This window comes from Hemitrygon akajei, unplaced genomic scaffold (assembly GCF_048418815.1).
Source record: "Hemitrygon akajei unplaced genomic scaffold, sHemAka1.3 Scf000091, whole genome shotgun sequence".
Taxonomy (NCBI): domain Eukaryota; kingdom Metazoa; phylum Chordata; class Chondrichthyes; order Myliobatiformes; family Dasyatidae; genus Hemitrygon; species Hemitrygon akajei.
Window position 1 is genome coordinate 352,798 of NW_027331977.1, and position 8,294 is coordinate 361,091.

Here is an 8,294-nt window from a genome sequence, read left to right on the forward strand (position 1 = left end):
ATCCGGAGTTTGAGTGGTTTTACTGGTTAGACCGTCTTTTGAATCCGCTGCTCCCGTTCTTCCTCATTTTGTCCCTCAACATTCTGACAGTCAGACAGATCCTGGCGTCCAGCCGAGTCCGTAGGGGGCTTAGGGCACAGAAAAAAATCGAGAAGGACCAGGACCCGGAAATGAGGAGCCGGAGACAGTCCATCGTTCTGCTCTTTACCTTGTCGGCGAGTTTCCTCCTGTGCTGGGCGACAACCACCCTGGTCTTCATTTTCATGCGGTGCCTCTACACGGACCTGGAAACGTCTATCCGACTTTGGATCACGCAGCTAGCGGGGACAATGATTCAGCTTTTCAGCTGCTGCACAAACACCTTCATATACAGCGTGACACAGACCAAATTCAGGGAGCAGCTAAAGATTGCCGCTCAGCCCTAATAATTTGCTTGTTAAGATGGTGAGGCAGTGCTTAGTGCACAGATAATTGTGTTGAATGAAATGATGTTTCCAAAATGACTCGTCAGCAGTCGTGGAAGCAAGTTTATAATTGGCATTCCTTAATATGTCTGTTGTGCTCGGTACATAATCTGTACTTCCTGACCTTCATTTCTGGAGCAAAATAACGACTCTCCAGTACAAAGTATATTGATTGGTTAAGTTACTTCATGATGCAATATGCTCTCAGAGGCCACATTATTCCACTTCCCCTTTATTCTGAAGGAAGGCCCTTCTTTTCAGAATCTATGTCTTTAGACCTTGAATCACACAATTCTGTAAATGGGTTCTACACGACCCCGGAGACTGAGACTTCTACCATTGGACAGCGTGTAACGAGACCATCAACGCCCCATCCCCAACTCGTCATTTAACGTCACACCAACAGACTCCAATGCCAGTGCATCCTTTGATAGATAATGGGCAAAAGCTGCTCGCCAAATTCGAAGCATCAGTAAACATTCACTGTGGTACATGCGTGCTAAATGCAGATCAAAAAAATGATTCTTAACCAATTATTAAAAAAATGGGATTCTATGTCATCTCAAGGATCTTCGAAAACATAATTCTTTCTGCAGTTCTGCAAAGTATTTAAAGATACTTTGCGGGTATAATCTTCTTCGAGTGTCGTCCCATTGTTTCAGTGGCCAGGTTTGTGTGTTCCTGACCTCATTCCTCACTCACACCACTATCTGTGTGAAGAGGCAACCCCTCATGCTCCACTTAAGCTTTCCCCCTTCACCCTTAACATATGTCCTCTGTTTTCTTTTTCTCCCCTAGCCTCAGTGGAAAAAGCCTGCTTGCATTCACTCTATCTATACCCATCATATTTTTATATATCTCTATCAAGTCTCCCCACATTCTTCTATGCTCCAGGGAGTAAAGTCCTAACCTATTTAACTCTTCCCTAAAACTAAGTTTCTCAAGTCCCGGCAACATCCTTGTAAACCTTCACTGCACTCTTTCAACCTTATTAATATCCTTCCTCTAATTCGGTGACCAATCCTGTACACAATACTCCAAGGATGAATCTTAATTTAATTCCCTCCCTAGGCCAGGATTGCGGTGAGTTGGCATACAATTTCCTTGCATGGCCGGTAGTTGAAGTTGGGCACCCAGGAATTTAACAGTCCTTGGGATGTTGCATGGGAGTCCGAGAGTCAGTCCAACTCGGTATGCACCCACGTATCGGATAAAAACATGTTACATTAAACAAAGGGGTTCACTGATCTCGCCCGGTAACGCACCAAGACACATACGCCAATTATCGGCTTAGAAATATGAGTTCGGGATTATGATCGTGGACTGCTCAACACAACCAAGAAAGAGGCCGGGATGCCTCGGGCTGATGCTCGTGCCCTGGCCACACGTCGATTCTGGTGAAAGTGGGATGAGCCGAAGTATATAAGACATTCCTGTTCATGTATTTTCTCTTCCTTATCCTAACAATAATGTCTGAAACCTTTTGAACAAATCTATGTAATTGTTAACCGTCAGTGTATTATCCGAGCAATATCACTGAAAGTTATATTTTGCTCTGTACCCAGCCTTCTACGGAGACTCCAGGCTCTGACTCTGCTGTCCCGTTGCTTGGTCAGTCGGTAAATGAACACATCCTCTCTCAGTATCAGTTCATTTGACAGTCATTGACCGCAATACAACTTCATCATTTGATGCCTCGAGCACCATATTCCCTAATTCAGAAACTGCTCCGGCTCACGGAATGATCGCCGGTTTGCTGTAACAAATTGCTACGACGCCTCGCCTTTGTTAGCCCCGTGTCTGCTGACATTAATTACGTTTCGCTGGCGCGTTGATCGGCGCTGCGTTCCTAACACTATGAACTCCGGAGTGAGAAGCTGCTTCTGTTTGATTACATTTTTTGACATATTCCTTGTTTATTTCTCAATTGAAAACAGCAGAGCGGTGGGTGGCGGAGTGATGGAATGCGGGAAAACTGTAATGTCATTGGCTAAAAACAGGACTCAGTTGGCCGCCAGCGTTTAGACCCGGGATCACAAGAGCCGTATTAGGGCCATTGATTCCCATTAATCTTGGCTGATTTATTACCCCTCACATTCCCAATCTCATTTCTTCTCCCTGTATACTTTGACGTCCTTACTAATCAAGAATCAATCAACCTTCGCTTTGAATCGGGTTACCAGGCGCAGGAGCTACTGCTCGGCTTCGAACCGAGCTCCGGATGTTCGATCTTCAGGACGGCATCTGTTCTCGTAAACATTCGGTCTGGGTTCATAGGAAACAAAGGGAGTTGCGACCGTATATGAGATCAACCGCAGTTTGACTATATAAAACGTCTCATTATATAACTCGTTTATTACCCGAAAAATAAAGATATCCACTGTAGAGGTACAGAGGTGAATGTATGGACGCTATCCTGCATGAGAAAATGACGCCGTTGGTGCAAAGAACGCTAATTGTTTGCCATGATATGAACCTTTTTCCAAATCGAAAATGTACAGCTTTAAATTGTAGTTAAGGCAATATAGGTTTGATGACATTTAAAATTAAAACCGGAAACAATGTTCCAGCTGAATTATTACAGATGGGAGATATTATACAGCTGGCCGATGAATATAACATTCGGAAGGTGAGGATCGGGTTAACGATTGCAGCTCTGTGCTGAGTTAAGTATGCCCTGACTGTCATGGTTGCAATAGTCGTCAACTTTCTCATCAGCGTGAAACTGAAAATCAACTTTGGATTTCAGATAATTTCTTTTCATCGGTTGTTTTGATTCCGCTTTTCATTTAGTGTCGCTCAAAATGCATAAACCTTGATGAGTCAAATTCTTTCTTTTTCTCTTTTGTGCTATTTATTCTCTTGACTCGATTCCAAGAGCCTCCAAGTGAAACAGGTCTGCGCAAAGCATTCAGTCTCAACTTCCTGTGTGCAGATGGAGGCACCGTCCGGGGCCACGTTCATATGTGGTTGTTAAACGATCGTCAGGGCACCAGGCATGGGAATCAGTGAGTGTGAACGGATATCCGGATGGTATGCTGCCTTCCAGGTTCCGGGGTCAGGGACATCTCCAATCATATCCGGAGCATTTCAGGGAGGGACGGAGAGCAGACAGCTGGTTTGGTACATATCGGTACCACAGGCAAAGGAAGAAAAAAACAATAAGGTCCTGAACAGCGAATTCAGAGAGCAGAGCAGATGTCCAAGAGCAGGACCTACAGTATGAGAATTTTTGGATTGCTACCTGTACTAATGAGAGTAGAAACAGGTTGACTTGACAGATAAATGCGTGGCTGAGAAGCTGATACATGGGACAGATTTTCAAGGTCTGGCATCATTCGGGTTTCTTCTGGTGGAATTATGACTTCTGCAAAAGCGATGAGTTGCACCTGAACCGGAGCAGGACCAATATTCTCGCGGAGCGTTAGTTGCAGATGTTGGGTAGAGTTTAAACGATTTTGGCATCGGTCTGAGTACCGGAATGAAGGGACTCAGGACAAGACTGATGTGAAAAAGCAAAGATATGATATAGAATCGGAATTGAATCCTTGTGGTTTGCGTTTAGAAACTGCAAGGGTAAAAGGACCGTATTGGCCGTTATGTACAGTGCTCCCAACAGTAGCTGAGATATGGGGCACAGATTACAACAGGAAATGGAAAATGCGTGTCAGAACGGTAATGCTATGTTAGACATGGGAAATTTTAACATTTAGGTCGACTGGGAAAGTTAGGTTGGTAATGCATCTCAAGGGAGTGCGTCTGTTGAAAGCATTCCAGCTGGCTTTCTTAGAGTAGTTTGTAGTTTTGCCTACTGAGAGATCAGCTATACTGAACTGGGTGTTATGGCGATTTGGGAACTTAAGGGCAATGAGCCCTTAGGAGACAGTGATCAAAATATGATTCAGTTCAACTTGATATTTGTTAGGGAGAAGTTTAGGGAGCTGCAATGCGGTGGCTTGCTGTTTAAATGAGGAAGCTGAGGGCTGTATGAGTTCCGACAGTGAAGGAATAGTCAAATATCAATTTAGTCCAACCGTGGATGACAAGACATTTCAGAGCTATTGTACAAACAAAGGAAAAGGCATAGAACAAAAAGGAAACAACAATAGCGGGACGTCAGACGATTGTGAGCCGTTTAAAAACCTACAAAATGGTTTTTTCAAGCATGTAAAAAATGAAAGAATGATGAAAGTGGATATAGGATATCTAGAAAATAAAGGGGAGGAATGACAATGGAGAACAAGGAAACGGCAGATGAAGGAAATGTGTATTTTACATCTCTCTGTGGAGAAGACAAGCAGTGTGGCAGAGAATGTAGTGTGTGAAGGAGGAGAAGGGAGTGCAGTTACTATTACAACGAGAAGCTGCACAAAAAGCTGAACAATGAAATAGTACATACGCCAACTGGACCAGATGAACTGCACCGTAGGGTTCTGAAAAACGTAGCGCGAGAGATTGTGGAGGCGTGAGCAATGATCTTTCAAAAATCATTGACATGGTGCCAGAGGACTGGAAAATTGCAAATGTCACTCCGCTCTTTAAGAAAGGATGAAAGCAGCAGTACAATTAGATAAATAGACCAGTTAGCCTGAACTCAGGGGGTGGGAATATGTTGGATATAATTGTTAAGGATCTGATTAGGGTGTAGGTAGTGATAAAGAACAAGAAAGAACGAAGTTGTCAGAGAAAATCATGCCTGACAAAACTGTTGTAATTTGAGGGGAGAAAGCCCAGAGTTCTGAGACGAAAAGGAACTCGGGATTTCTTTTGTAGAACACACTAAAGGTTACCTTGCAAATTCAGTCGGTGGGGATAAAGGTAAATACAACGTTTGCACTTATTTGAAGAGGTCTTGAATAGAAGAGCAGGGAGGTGAGATTTAGAAGGAACGAGTGGGGCATCTCATTGACTGCCGAGAACATTTTTGGGGTACTCATCTATGAAAAGTTTTATTGGCATTGGAAAGGGACAAGAGAGAGTTCAGAACGATGATTCCGGAAATTAAACTGTTGTTATATGACGAATGCTTGATGGTTCTCTGTCTGTACTCGATGTAATTCAGAAAGATGAGGAGGGATCTCATTGAAATCTTTAGAATACTGAACGGCCTACAGACAGTATATGCAGATAGGATGTTCCCTATGCTGGAGGAGTCTAGGACAAGTGGCTACAGCTCGGGATAAAGTATCTTTCATTTAACACAGATATGCGATAGCCAGTGTGTGGTGAATTTGTGGAATTTGTTTCCATAGGCCGCTGTGGTGTCCAGGTGGTTGAGTGTATTTAAGACAGAGATTACTTGAGTGGCAGATCAGTCTTGATGGACCGAATGGACCACTTCTGCTCCTGCTCCAATGATCGTCTAACATTGATCTGCTGAAAATACCGTCGTGATCGGTTTACTGATTAAAATGCTATAATCTTGTCCAGCGTATTTTCCTGAGCTACCTTGTGCTAAGCTCCGGAGTCCGATTCTGCCGAACTCAGGAAGCTCAATGTCATGTTCCCCAACGATACTGATCACTCTCTGAGCAATGGTTAAATCACGACACCCTCATAACAGAGGATGTGGGCTTCATCCGCACATACGTCCACACACTGCCCCCGAGCGCTTGCATTGAACTGTACAGAAACTCATCCAGAAAATATTCGGAAGATATTTTCACTTCTAAATTGCGACTTCACCTCACGGTGACAATGATTACGTTCCTCCTGAAAACTCCATCTGCCCCAGGAAGGAGTCACGACTTGAATCTTGTTCTGTCCGGTCGCGGTTATCTCCTTAAATCACTGTTCACCTTCGAACCAGTTTAATGGTTCAATATAAAACCGAATGGCAGCGTGGATAGAATTCACTGTGAGTTTATTTGCCGAGGTAGTTTTCTCCTGAGTACTAGATATTCATCTCTCCAAGATTCAACAACAAACCTACACTTTGGAGCCATGAGGTGGTAGGTGTGGCCGATCCACCGGTGGTGGAGTCAGTGGAGTCCGGTACATTAGGGTCATTCAAGAAAACTGTTACCAGATACATGGATGATCGAATTCTTGAGTGTTTGTAACATGGTGTGATACTCTATGTTGAAAACGCTGTGTCAGCTATTCACAAACCCACGACATTAGTTACGACTGGACCACTGTCTACACTCCCTGAACTATTGTCTTTTGGGGATAGCTGCGTGAAACTCCACAGAACGATGAGAAATTACTTCGCCTGCAGTTCTGTGTTCGCTAAATGGAATAAAATATAATATCCTATTAACCAGTAAATAAATTACGACGACAGTGTTTTCTGCATGAATGTCCTGGTGGTTGGCCTGATCAGAGGGGATGATGAGAAGGCCTAAACGGACGAGGTCCAGCACCTGGCCGCGTGGTGTGCCGACCGCAACCTGGCCCATAACACACAGCAGACCAAAGAGATCATTGTGGACATCAGGCATTCTGGGAGCCACACGCACATCCCCATAAACATCAACGGAGCTGTGGTGAAGCGTGTACCAAGGTTCAGATTTCTTGGTGTCCAGATTTCCGAGGATCTCACCTGGTCCCTGAACTCCTCCATCCTGATCGAATAGTTGTTACAACGCCTTTATATCCTGCGGACCATCAAGAAAGCTCACCTCTGTCCCAGGATACCGACGGACCTTTACAGCTGTAACATTTAGAGCATACTCACCAAATGCATCTTAGTGTTGTATGACAATTGTGCCAAATCGGACCGTAAAGCACTCCAACAGGTGGTGAAACCTGCCCAGCGGATTATCGGCAGCCAATTGCCCACCGTTATGAACATCTACCATAAACAGTGCCTGGGGAGGGCGAAAAGCATTATCGAGGCTGTACCTCACCCTAACCATGGACTTTGTACTCCCCTCCCATCCGGTAGGCGCTACAGGAACCTCCGCTCCCTCACCAGCAGGCACAGGAAGAGCTTCATCCTTGAGGCTGTGACCCTGCTGAACCTCACATCACAGCGCTGAGCGATATTGTAAATAATATTGTACTGTCTCAGTGCTTTTATGTTTGTGTGCTGTAGCACTTTTTATTCGCCGTTATTTTGTAAATAACACTATTCTATGCATTTCTGCTCAGATGCTAACTGGATTTCATTGGCTTTGTATCTGTAATCGGCACAATGACAATAAAGTTGGATCTAATCTGATCTGATGATACAATTACTTTACATATTTATAGATTGCCTCTTGTTGGCGAATGATCGAAACAATATGAACCTTAAATGCATCATGAGTGTTCGTGTTTTTTTTTATAATTTCAGCTGGAGAAAGACATTTGCTCCTCTGTTCACTCCGCTCTTCACAGTGATCATGGCTGCCCTGCCCTTGATCTCCACCGCTCTGCCTGGTCTCCCCTCCCTCCGAGTACGGCTGGTACGTTATGGTCGTCGTCGCCCCTCAGGCTTGTTCCACTGACTGTGATCACGGCAGATCTGTCGATTGTCTCTGCCCCACGGTCATATTCCACCCTCATCGTGACAATGGTGAATCGGTAAGTTGTGGCAGACCCTCGCATCTCCAAACTCCTGTAGCAGAGAGAACAGAGGTTCTGCAGTTTACATACAACGTTAGACTTTTAAATTTAATATTTGTCCAACGATCTTCACCCCATCCTCCAACAGCCACAGCCATACACCCGCCACCTGTTTCCTGTGAAGACTGAAACCCGACTTCGTTCGCACATTGGACAACATCCGTTTCTCTCTGCTGGAAAAGAACGCTAGCCGAGGGCGCCTAATGAGGCATTTTGTGACCGACGAGGTTGTTTCCCAATCCACCATGGCCGACTTACTATTATTCTCAAACTCATTCT